The sequence below is a fragment of the Macaca nemestrina genome, chromosome 1 (genome assembly GCF_043159975.1).
Source record: "Macaca nemestrina isolate mMacNem1 chromosome 1, mMacNem.hap1, whole genome shotgun sequence".
Taxonomy (NCBI): Eukaryota; Metazoa; Chordata; class Mammalia; order Primates; family Cercopithecidae; genus Macaca; species Macaca nemestrina.
The window spans coordinates 100,887,793-100,901,372 of NC_092125.1; the positions used below are offsets into that span (position 1 = coordinate 100,887,793).

General features: G+C 39.4%; 1 protein-coding gene and 1 pseudogene across 1 annotated transcript in view; one reads left to right on the forward strand and one right to left on the reverse strand.

The window, feature by feature from the left end:
• The window catches only part of LOC105498125 (myeloid cell nuclear differentiation antigen), a 44,438-nt gene extending 44,222 nt beyond the window's left edge, over nt 1–216 (reverse strand). Inside the window, exon 1 of the mRNA XM_011769995.3 lies at nt 89–216. The gene's annotated coding sequence lies outside the window, so the exon portion shown is untranslated. The remainder of the gene's footprint in view (nt 1–88) is intronic.
• The window catches only part of LOC105498130 (olfactory receptor 6K3-like), a 192,457-nt pseudogene that overhangs the window by 135,044 nt on the left and 43,833 nt on the right, over nt 1–13,580 (forward strand).

Sequence of the window (13,580 nt, forward strand, 5' to 3'; positions counted from 1 at the left end):
ACTGTGATAATATGGTGATGTGGTGAGGTTAGTAAGGATGGATGAGAAATCTCCTTGCAAAGAAAACTTTTAAAAAGATGAAACTCACCTCTGGGGTGCTAAAGATGTTATTCTTCATGTATTCAAGTTGGATTGTCTCTGCTCATAAAAAGCTATGATGGGGAGGCCAAGGCAGGTGGATCAACAGGTCAGGAGAGCGAGACCATCCTGGCTCACACGGTGAAACCCCATCTCTATTAAAAAATACAAAAAATTAGCTGGGTGTGGTGGCACATGCCTGTAGCCCCATCTACTTGGGAGGCTGAGGCAGGAGAATCGCTTGAACCTGGGAAGCAGAGATTGCAGTGAGCCGAGATCGTGCCACTGCACTCCAGCCTGGGCAACAGAGCAAGATTCCGTTTCCAAAAAACAACAAAACAAAACAAAACAAAAAAATCTATGAAGGACTTGCAGAACTTCTAGTGTCCCAAAAGAGGAAGTGTCCCTGGGATTGGATTCTAGAGCCAGTGAGGGTTGCAGAAAAGCCATTTGAAAGAGAGTTGGGCTGCTTTACTTCTCTGTGTCCAACTTCCTACCCCAGAGGAGCACTTACAAAAAACATTACACACTTAGCAACTCCAGAGAACATATAGCAAGGAGCCCCTGGGAGGCCGGCATTTCCAGGAACACGAAATATAAGTAGGGGAGTGTCTCGGGGTAAAAAAAAGAGATGGAGAGGAGGATGTTGCAAGTTCTAATGTCATCAAAACCATCAGGTAATGGGCAAGGGTGGTACAGAAAAGATGAGAGTATCTAAAAAAGAGAACCAGGTAAAGGCTTTGATCTTTCCTGGATAAGGCCTAATAGAATATGGAAAGAAAACTCCCAGGACATTGATATAGACCACCCACCTCTACATCCATCCTAGAAACATTTTTCAATGGCTTTAGAATCCATAGACTAACAGGGTGGTGAGGGGCTTTATACAACATTTATTTAGAGAAGGGGAAGTTGAAGTAAAGAAAGGAGAAATGGTTAAGCCCAATGTTCATTTTCAGTTAGTGGCAAAACAAGTTTACAAAGTCAATTTAGAAATAGAATGCTTTTTCTGTTGTGCTACAGCCCTTCTAGACCAAGAATATAGGGGCCTTACCTTATCAATTCCTCTCTCTCCTCATTCCCTTTGAGAATTCCTGATGCCTGTCTCCCTTAGGAATCCTTCTTTAAAATGCACTTTGTCTGTTCATTGATTCTTCATGTAGCCCTGCAGTTCTGAGCTTTGAGAGATGGGACATTTCTTTAGGGACTAGATGGAAATTTTTCTCTCTCCTGTTTTCTGGCAGGGTGTGTGGGGAAAAAATTCTGGCACTTACGATTTTTTTTTAAGGAGCCAACACACTCTCTCTCTCCTCACCCCTACCTTTTTCTCTTCTTCACATACATACACACACAGACGGACACACACACACACACACACACACACACACACACACACACACACCAGTATGTGCAGCAACATACTAACACCAAAAAGACAGACTTTTTTTTCATTTTGTTCTATGTTTTTTTTTTTTTTTTTTTTGAGACGGAGTCTCGCTCTGCCACCCAGGCTGGAGTGCAGTGGCCGGATCTCAGCTCACTGCAAGCTCCGCCTCCCGGGTTCACGCCATTCTCCTGCCTCAGCCTCCCGAGTAGCTGGGACTACAGGCGCCTGCCACCTCGCCCGGCTAGTTTTTTGTAGTTTTTTTTTTTAGTAGAGACGGGGTTTCACAGTGTCAGCCAGGATGGTCTCGATCTCCTGACCTCGTGATCCGCCCGTCTCGGCCTCCCAAAGTGCTGGGATTACAGGCTTGAGCCACCGCGCCCGGCCTGTTCTATGTATTTTTGTAGTGATGGGAGGTCATGAAAAGTGGTGGGAAGGAGTGCATGGATTGGTGAGAAGTGAATGAGCAAAACAAAAGAAAGTCTCACAGAAGTGTAGAAGTGTATTGTGACCTCTCCTCATGCCTCAGACTTTGGAATGCTAACTGGGCACCCAGTTGGTACTTCTCTGAAGGTTCTCTTAAGACCAGGTGTGGAACTGTAGGATCCTACTAGGAGATTCCCTGTCTGAGGACAACATAGCCATAGCTTATTGAAGATACAAAAAGAAAACTTATTTTTGAAATACAAACTCTCTGGGCAACTTTTAAAATTTCTTTTTAGTGATAGTGTAAGTTTTGGGTTTCCTGTTTTTGAAAAACAATGTCGAAATGCTTTCTTTCCAAATGCAGGGATGACTTGGCATTTATTTTAGCTTATTTTAAGAGAAAAGGTATGTGTGGAGAACAATGTTGTGGAGTAGCATACAGAAGCAGTATCTCCTTCTCAATTTAGTAAATTTGACTAAGATCACAGAATGTTCTGGGACCCCCAACTATTAAATGTGAATAAATTGTCCAATTTGAGGTTTTTCTATGACAATATATCCTCAGGTAAATTTTCCCTGAGCATCCAGCTCAGATATGGACTATATTCTCTTTTCTGACATTTGGTGGATCCTAAATAAAGGCAAACCCATTATAATATTGTCAAACCTTAAAAATTAATGCTGTGGAGAAAAACAACAGCAGCAAAATAGTAGAAATTAAATCCATGATTTTTTTTTTTTTTCCTAGGTAAAAGCAACTTTTCCTTTGTGGGTAGATAGGTTCAAGTGTTGGGGTAAGCCAACACATAACTTTTGAAGACTTGCTTTGAACAAACACCATTTGCAGCTAGGTGAATTCCACCAGAAGTCACTGAGAATCATTGAACTTCTGATTTAGATGGTGCTTAAGAAGACATCTGATCGAAACCCCTCTGTCTTCACAAAACATAAAACTGAAATCAAGAGGTAGGGAATAACTTAATTAATTAAGGTTACATGGCAATTTAGAAAAAGACTGAGAATGGGATAGCACCAACGTTTTCTAACGCTTTCCAGTATACCTTTTGGCATTTTTTTTTTTCATTTTATCTGAAGTAGTAAAGCCTCTGGCATCAAGCACCACGCAGCAGATGTAGGTGAGAAATCAGATTCAATGAGTCATAGACTTCTTCTAGGTCCCTGACTATCTTCCCATAGAGTAACTCATACCTGTAGAGAACATGGCTGGCTGTGGAGGTTCACAAGTCTTGTCCAGCCAGACTTTCTTCTCTGACTCCTGTAGTCTCAGTTTTCCTTTCCAGAAGTAAGTTTTGGTTTCATACTTCACAAACCATCTCATGATCTTGCTTAATTTCATGATCCTTGATTATACAAGTATCCCTGATTACACAAACATATGATTATAGGTGGATGGCCTTTGTCCATTTTCTCATTAAATCTCCCATAGAAGGTAAATAGATAAATGTCTTTTCAACATTAGTTAGTAGATAGATTCTAAGCTTAATCCAGAAGATTTAACTTTCATTTAACAGCCAAGAGGATCTAATCATGCTAACTGAGGCTTCATCCTCCTTACCATCCCTGACAACTATGGGTTTTTAGAACATATATGACCCCACAAGTCAGCCTACATATGACCTTTCACTTGAATGACCTTCTACTTAAACGTAGGCTAGAGAAAGAAAATCCTCTTAAACGTGATTCATATGAGCCTGCAGAGTAATTATTGGGAAGGTATTTTTTGTCTATGTTTATTAAGATCTAAAAGTAATGTCAACTTTTATAGGTACGTTAGTCATTTCTTTGGCTAATATGGTGAACAAACCATAAAATCTTTTTAAGCTTTCTCCCAACATTGATTAGGTGTGGGATAAATGGGGATCAAGTCACCTGGGATCTTCTCAGGTAAAAACTTTAGCAATAGAAAAAGATTTTTATTTTAATGAGAATATATATCTCAGATCAACTAAATTAGATGCTCTGAAAGTGGGATCTAGTAATTGGTGTTTTAATAAACCTCAAGAAGTTATGCATGCAAGTTAAAGAACTTGGAGAACCACTGGTCTACTCCAATCGGTGAGATTGAAAGGAGGAACTGGGCATATGTAGCACAGTTCTTTCCTGTGCTGTTCTCCCAGGGAGCCAGCCTGCCTGGTTTGTGAGTTCTGCTCTGCTTTCTGCCATTCAGTGGAAGGGAGTCTGTGACTTTCCATGCTGCACAGTAATTACGTGAAAGCAACATAAGGAAAATTAACACACTATCAGAGTAAGATATTTGAAATCTCTCCCCCGAGTAATAAAAACAACAGGCAAATAAATCATAAGTTTATATAGAAATTATTTGTAGAATAATTAACAAGGTCCACCTGCTGGAGGCATATGGAATAAAGATTGATTTCAAGCACAGTGGAATTAAACAAAAGCTAGGCCATAAAACAAGTCTCAATACAGTTAATAGAATTAATAATATTAACATAATATAGACCTCTGCTTCTACTAGTGATATAAATAAATAAGAAATAAATAAATGATGCATTTAACATGTCCATATATTTGATATTTAAAGAAAATACTTCTATACAACTTACTCTCAGAGGTAGTCATAGGAAAAGTAGAAACATCTATATCTGAACAGTAACAAAAAGTATAATTTCAAAATATTTGGAAAAAAGGGCTTTTTAGAAGTTTATAACCTTTAAATTTAATATTATTAAAAAAGTATAAAATTAATTAACTAAAAATTAATTCAAGTTGAAAATTAGAAAAATAATGTTAGGGAGAAAAAGAAAGTGTAAGAAAAAATGTGGGAGCAGAAATTGATAGAATAAAAATAAACATATGACAAAAATTATATACTAATAAAAATGTTGGTTCCTAAAAATAAAAATAAACTCCTGACAAGACCAATAAAAATAAAGGAGAGAGGGGGGCAAAAATAAGAAAGATTAAGAATGAACAATTGGCAGAATTACAGATGCATCAATGTTTAAAGTTATAATAAGATATTATTAAAGATATATGCCAATTAATTAAAATTTTAAATTGACTAGATTCATATCTAGAAAAATTATAAATTAGAAATATCAATGTCAGAATTAATACAAAATCTAAATAATATTAAATTAGGAGTTACAAAATCACTAGAAAGAAAACATCAGTGGCGGCTTGCTTAATAAGTGAGTTCTACCTAATATTGAAGAAAAACATAGCTCCTATTTTTATAAACTTTCTTCTGAGAATTAAAACACTGGAAATACAACTCAACAGTGCATTTTACAAAGGCAGCCTAACAATGATTCCAAAATAAATAAAACTAGTAATGTGAAAAAATAGGCGATAATCTCATTTATTAACATATATGCAAAGTTCTTCCTCCAAATATTCCTAAGCCAAATTCAATAATTCCCATTAAGAACAAAACAAGATTCATTACTAATATTACTTTTATTTAATATTGTACAGAAAAAATATGACTTAGGTCACCAAAATGATAGAGTGAAACAACCTGTCTCCACTACCCTCGATCTCATAGAAAACAAAAAACAAATAACAAAAAACAAATACGCAGGGCAGAAATGATCACCAGCAATATCCCAGAACCCAAATAGAAGGATGAGATAGCTTCTGGGGTTGCAGAGAAGTAAAAACACTGTGCAGAGGGTAACAGAATCAGATTTTTGTAACTATAATGCTTTTCCCCCAATTTGCCATGAACCAAGCATTTGGGAAATTTCCCCTGATTCACAGTTACTACTCTGGAAAAGGTAAGTTCAAGATGGACAACCAGCTTCCTCAACATCTTGGCTTTCCGGGCAGGAGACCTGTTCCTGCCTCAACACGCAAAAAGCTGCACAAGTACTTGAATGGAGAAATATTCCTGAAGACTGACAGAGACAAAGTGGGCAGTGCGTCTAGCAGCATCCCCAGCCTGGGAAACTCTCTGTATCTTGGCTGAAGGAGATGCCAAATTAGAGTGTTCAGTAGAACCTCACTGTAGGAGGTATGATCTGTTAGTCTCTTGGGCACAAAATCCTAGACAGCTTTCCCATTCTGCTATGTTATCCCCCTTTGGGACCTCCCCCATCCTGGACAGGCAGCACTCTGAACAGTTGCTAAAACAGAGGTAAACCTGGACTTAGTTGCCACTTAGTGCTAAAAAGGAGGCAGTGACCTAGCAAAAAAAAAAAAAAAAAAAAAGACAACAGGTAATTGTAAAGAAAACGCTAAGCAAACATATCCAATAGAAACAAAAATATATCAGATAAAGGAGACTGGAATAAATAATTTTTCAATTCAAAGTCATAAATGTACATATACGAACAGAAAATCATGAGCTCCCCAAATTGACAAAGCAAAGCACCAGTAACCAACCCTAATAAGACAGCAATAGGGAAGCTCCCTGATTAAGAATAAAGAGAAGTTTTAAGAAAACTCAAAGATATTCAAAATAATACAAAAAAAGCAATTTAGAAATGTATTAGAAAATTTTAACAAAGAGATTAAAATAACGAGAAACAAATCGAATAGGAACCCTGGAACTTAGAAGTATATTTGCTAAACCACAAAATTATTTAGAGGCTCTCAACAGCAGAATGGATCAGGCAGAGGAAAGAAACAGTGAGCTCAATGACAGAGTGTTGGAAAATCCACAGAGGAGAAAAAAGAATGAAACTAAATGAAGGAAGGCTACAGGATATAGAAAATTACCTCAAAGGAGCAAATCTAAAAATTATTGAAGTTCAAGAGGGAGCTGGGCATGAACAAAGAATAGAAAGCTTAACGAAGAGATAAATGATGTACCTTTAAGGTACCAAATAAGACCCCTCCAGTTTGCCCATGATTATGGAAAACTCTGAAGCATCCTGGGTCGTTGAGCCGTCCCTCGGACTCGAAGTACTTTCCGAGAAGCCCCTTTTACATCCTTGTTCCTACGGCTGGAGATGATGGGTTTTATGAAGGCAGAGACAATGCTGTAGAACAGCACCACCTGTTTTCTCGCTGTAGGTTATACTAGGAGTCAGACCTCATGCACATGATCACGGCTGGCCCTTAGAACATGGTGACCACACTTTTACTTTTTTTCCGTGATGGCAGGTGGAAGGCATTGTGAATGTGATTCTACCGTGTAGAAAGACAAAATGGTGTGTAGAGATTCATGCTGTGGACTTTTTCCAAGGAGCAGCACAGGAACTTAACAGAAAAACTGAAAGAAGCCACAAACTCTGTGAAAATAGTAGTGTGCAGCAGCCTACACTGTGACCCAAACAGAAAACGATGAGTCTCCAGAGCATAAGTAGTGGGGGGACTGCTGCCATGACACACATCCCCACAGTGGGGAGACTGTTGCCATGACATCCTTTCCCACAGGAGAGCTGGGCAATCCAGGCCATGAGGGGAGGCCTCAGCCCTCCTCAATGCTGGGGCTGATTTAGGGAGCAGTGGGTAAAAGATGAGAAGGAACAGCATGGGGACATACTTTGCATGCACTCTCAGATGCCACTGGAGATGGAGGGAAGCCGTTTCTGATCCTACCTCACAGGGGACCTTGCAGAAGTCTACTGGCATCAGGCAGTGGTCACAGGTTGAGAGAAGCTCCCAACTGAGATTTGCAGTATAATTTGAGTAGGGGCGAACCCTAGTGGCCAGAACCAACAAGCCAGTGAGAAGTGTGCTATAAACATGGGTATAGAAACTGGGTGCCCCTGCTTTATGAGCAAACCGGAGGGGTATGGCCTGAAAGCCATGCTTTCTGTCTCCCTTGGGGTTTGGGTTCAAGCCAGTGAATAATGGTTTGGGGCATAAGCCTTCTGAGTGAAGGCTGCCTGGAACTCAACTAGCTGCTGCCAGCAGAGCACTGTGTATGTGAGACCTGCCCTGCCAAGTGTGTGAGAGCTAAGTGGGGCTTATTGCCACTTACTACACCCCACTGCCTGTTTGGAGTCTTTGGTGCAGCAGAGAAAGCTACATTCTTCCTCGGAACATTACCCCAGCAGCCAGGGAACTGCCCTCTGGGGCCACTGCCTGCACCCACACGTGAGGAGCCAGAGTACAGACTTACCTGACTCAGCCCCCACCTGGCTTTGCTCCTAGACCCACCTTGGTAGCGTAACACAATGTGTAGAGATATTAGGAATTCCATAGGAGCTTTGGGACACCTACAAATTGCTTGAGATGCCAGACCACCTTCCCTGGGTAACATACGGCAAGCACAAATTCCACATTGCAGCTGGTGTTCTTTTAGGAGTACCACCTCCTGGCTGGAAGCAACCGGGATAGCCTTTTACAATATCTGGAGGCACAATTACACTGTGCTTAGAAAGGAGAAAACTTTTGTGTAATCTCTGCTATTGCCATTGACTGCATCATCCTGGCTAGCCAGGAGGTCTTGAATCTATCCACATGCTCCAATACATTATTTCTACAGCTGACATTCAAGAAAGCCAACACACTAAGGCTATTTCTAACTAAGGAAACCTTAGAGTCTACTAACTTCCCTCCCATCCCCATCAGAGCTGGTGCTGGTACCTGCTGCTGGAAGACTAGAGGAAAGGTCATATCACAGGATCCCTTGCAGACACTCCCCAGCAACAGTGTGGAGTGTGGAAGCCCCACTGGGTGGCTCGACCCAGGGGAGCAGCAGGATTCACAGTAGTCTGGCCCTAAGGGACTGCTACTTCTAGGGGAAGGGGGAGTGCACCACACTGACGGAGTATCCCATGAGAGAGAAGAGGCCATATTACGGTCCTTAAGTCCCTGAACTTTCCGCTTATGGGATTGAAGAGGCACAGGTGCAGTGCTGGGCTAGTTGGGGAATGTCTGTGAATCTACTCTGACAGTCAGGCAGCCCTGATGCTTGTGAAGAGTATAAGAGAAGGGGACTTTTCTCCCCACTGATTACCACTGCAAACACAGCTGAGACTTCTGCTATGAGAACTCAGCATGTGTGTATCTGTAGACAACCTTTCTGAAATACTTTGGTATGACACATCCCCATAGGAGGAGTGCCCTCCAGGTTCAGGCTTGCATGAGAGGTAGAGTCACAATCCCCCTCTACATAGAACGTCAGGATTCCTGCAGATAAAAAGAAGTGCCTGTCTAATCTGAATAACCAGAACATCAGGTTAGGAATGTGACTGGAAGAAGGATCACATTTCCGATGGCTGGGAAGGAAAACTGTGGTGGCTCCTGCTCCTCCCCCTGAAAAGATCTAGTGCATCTCGCTGAGAGATTCCCCAGCTACCTCTGGCAAGGCTGGGACCTCTGCTCACCATTGAAGTATTGCATTTACCCACCTGCTTTAGCTGCAGCTGGATTTTACCCATGGGCACCTCCTACTGACCTGAAGCCTAAATTGTTCAACCCAGTGAATCAAATACTAGGAAATTATTATTATTATTATTATTATTATTATTATTATTTTGCCTAAGTATTCATAGTGCATTTTTTATTTTATTTTATTTTTATTATACTTTAAGTTCTAGGATACATGTGCACAACGTGCAGGTTTGTTACATATGTATACATGTGCCATATTGGTGTGCTGCACCCATTAACTCATCATTTACGTTAGGTATATCTCCTAATGCTATCCCTCCCCCCTTCCCCCACCCCACGACAGGTCCCGGAGTATGATGTTCCCCTTCCTGGGTCCAAGTGTTCTCATTGTTTAATTCCCACCTATGAGTGAGAACATGCGGTGTTTGTTTTTTTGTCCTTGCCATAGTTTGCTGAGAATGATGGTTTCCAGCTGCATCCATGTCTCTACAAAGGACATGAACTCATCCTTTTTTATGGTTGCATGATATTCCATGGTGTATATGTGCTACATTTTCTTAATCCAATCTATCATTGATGAACATTTGGGTTGGTTCCAAGTCTTTGCTATTGTGAATAGTGCCTCAATAAACATACATGTGCATGTGTCTTTATAGCAGCATGATTTATAATCCTTTGGGTATATACCCGGTAATAGTGTGGCTGGGTCAAATGGTATTTCTAGTTCTAGATCCTTAAGGAATCGCCACACTGTCTTCCACAATGGTTGAACTAGTTTACAGTCCCACCAACAGTGTAAAAGTGTTCCTATTTCTCCACATCCTCTCCAGCCCCTGTTGTTTCCTGACTTTTTATGATCGCCATTCTCACTGGTGTGAGATGGTATCTCATTGTGGTTTTGATTTGTATTTATCTGATGGCCAGTGATGATGAGCATTTTTTCATGTGTCTGTCGGCTGCATAAATGTCTTCTTTTGAGAAGTGTCTGTTCATATCCTTCGCCCACTTGTTGATGGGATTGTTTGTTTTTCTCTTGTAAATGTGTTTGAGTTCTTGGTAGATTCTGGATACTAGCCCTTTGTTAGATGAGTAGGTTGCAAAAATTTTCTCCCATTCTGTAGGTTGCCTGTCCACTCTGATGGTAGTTTCTTTTGCTGTGCAGAAGCTCTTTAGTTTAATTAGATCCCATTTGTCAATTTTGGCTTTTGTTGCCATTGCTTTTGGTGTTTTAGAAATGAAGTCCTTGCCCATGTCCTCAATGGTATTGCTTAGGTTTTCTTTTAGGGTTTTTATGGTTTTAGTTCTAACATTTAAGTCTTTAATCTATCTTGAATTAATTTTTGTGTAAGATGTAAGGAAGTGATCCAGTTTCAGCTTTCTACATATGTCTAGCCAGTTTTCCCAGCACCATTTATCAAATAGGGAATCCTTTCCCCGCTTCTTGTTTTTGTCAAGTTTGTCAAAGATCAGATGGTTGTTGATGTGTGGTATTATTTCTGAGGGCTTTGTTCTGTTCCATTGTTCTATATCTCTCTTTTGGTACCAGTACTATGCTGTTTTGGTTACTGTAGCCTTGCAGTATAGTTTCAAGTCAGGTATCGTGATGCTTCCAGCTTTGTTCTTTTGGCTTAAGATTGTCTTGGTAATGCGGGCTCTCTTTTGGTTCCATATGAACTTTAAAGTAGTTTTTATAGCTTTGAGAGTTCCTTTTGAATTGATTTCTAGTTTCATTTTGCTGTGATCTGAGGAGACACTTGATATGATTTTTTTTTTTTTTTTGAGACAGAGTCTCACGTGGTGGAGTGAGAGCAAGAGGGGGAGGAGATGCAACACACTTTTAAACAACAACATCTCACAAAAACAAATGATGGAGAATAGAACCAAGCCATGAGGAATTCACCCCCATGACCCAACATGACCCAAACACCTCTCACCAAGTCCCACATCCAACATGAGATTTAGAGAGGACAGCATCTAAACTCGTTACAGTTCAACATGAGATTAAAAAAAAAAATCAATAGTGTTCAGAGTACAGGTGTTTTTTTGTTATATTGATAAGTTCTTTAGTGGTGATTTCTGAGATTTTGGTGCACATGTCATCTGAGCAGTGTGCACCATACCCAATATGTAGGCTTTTATTTCTCATCCTCCTCACCTTTCCCCGAGTCCCCAAAATCCATTGTATCATTCTTATGCCTTTGCATCCACATAGCTTAGCTCTCACTTACAAGTGAGAACGTACGATATTTAGTTTTCCATTCCCAAGTTACTTTACTTGGAATAATGGTCTCAAGCTCCATCCAACTTGCTACAAATAACATTATTTCATTCCTTTTAATGGCTGAGTAGTATTCCATGGTGTATATACAAACATTTTCTTTATCTACTTTATCTACTGGTCGATGGGCACTTAGGTTTGTTCCATATCTTTGCAATTGCAAATTGTGCTGCTACAAACATACAATGACTGCTTTTTCTTTGAGTAAATATCTAGTAGTGGGATTGCTAGATTGAATGGTAGTTCTACTTTTAGTTCTTTAAGGAATCTTCGTACTGTTTTTTATAGTGGTTGTTCTACTTTACATTCCCACCAGCAGTGTAAAAGTGTTCCTTTTTCACCACATCCCTGCTAACATCTATTACTTTCTAACTTTCTGATTATGGCCATTGTTGCAGGAGTAAGTTGGTATCTCATTACAGTTTTAATTTGCATTTCCCTGATAATTAGTAATGTTGAGCATTGTTTTCATATATTTGTTGGCCGTTTGTATATTCTCTTTTGAGAATTTTCTATTCATGTCCTTTGCCAACTTTTTGATAGGATTTTTGGTTGTTTTGAGTTCCTTGTAGATTCTGGATATTAGTCTTTCATTGGATGCATAGTTTGTGAATATTTTCTTCCACTCTGTGGTATGTCTGTTTACTCTGCTGATTATTTCTATTGCTATTGCTGTGCAGAACTTTTTAGTTTAATTAGGTCGCATTTATTTATTTTTGTTTTTGTTGCATTTGCTTTTGGGGTCTTAGTCATGATTATGAGATTTAGAGGGGACAACATCCAATACGAGATTAAGAGGAGGGCTTGAAAAGTCTAAAATAATTACTATATGGCCCTTTAAGAGAAAGTTTGCCTGCTCCTTCCCTGAAGTATTTATTAGTATCCTGTATAGATTGGTAAATTTCATATTGATTAAATTATAATCTTAGGATAAATTATATTCTCAGGACAAATTAATAGTGGTTACATATTATTTTTATGTTAGTTTCCAACTTGGCATCTTCTCACTGATGAGTCTGATTTCTGAGCCAGCATCCTTAGGTACTTTGCACAATGTCTCTCCTAGCTCTATGTAGTTGTTACTAGGGATCTTAATTTTTATTTTGCTCTCTTTGCATGATCCCAGTCTTAGGAACATATCCTGGATACACTTTGGGGAGAAAAACAAAAATGTGGCTTGAATGAGAGTATTGTTAGGAGAATTTATAGGTAGATGGGTAGTTTTTCCTAAAGAATGTTTATTTAAAAATGGCTTTCAAGAGAAGGATCTAGGAGTGTGTCACAGTAGTCTCTACTCAATCAACAGTAACACTCAAAAGTTAATAACCCAGATGGAAAGAGGCCATTTAGCTGGAAGAAAATTCATCAAGGCAGGGTTTGAAAGTTTGAAAGCTGGGGGTTCTAGTATTGGCAGAATTCAGTGTTATGCTGGATTCAGAAAGTTGCCATAGGACCAATGAGGGGAAGTGACAAGGAGATGGACTTCAGTTCATGAAAACTAAATTTCAAACAATCCAGAGCTACATGTTTATTGTGACTGTTTTGTAATACAGTTCTCTAATAGGGAACATTGTCAATTAATGTTAGAAACACTAAAAAGGAAAAGAGTATGACGGGTAGGAGGGAGAGTGACTTAAAGTTTATGGATCACTTACTATGTACAAGACTTTATATTTTGCTCTTTATATATTTTATCTGAGCAAAACACAAGCTAGCTCATGATATTCTCACAGAATACCAACATCAGACAAAGTCACTCTGTGACCACAATGAAGTGAGAGGAAAAAAAATACCACTTAATAATCCTGTCTAATTACATATAAGACTGTACAATCAGAAAAATATATTTAGTTTTCTAGTTAAAATGAGTGACTGATATGATATTTCTCAATTACAGATTTAGTCTACCTTAATAAATAGATTCATTAAGATACCTAATCATGGAATTATTTCTAGTAATTGACAGGACCAAATCCAGAGCAAGCTTAGCTTTCTTGAACCCTTCCTCCTCACCTAATGTGAGCTCACATCCTGTAATAATTTCTATCTAACACTCTCTTACAGAAATGTCCCACAACTCCAGTGGTGTGTGATCACCCACATTGCAGTGAGTCAATAAACCTAATTTTGTTAGATTAT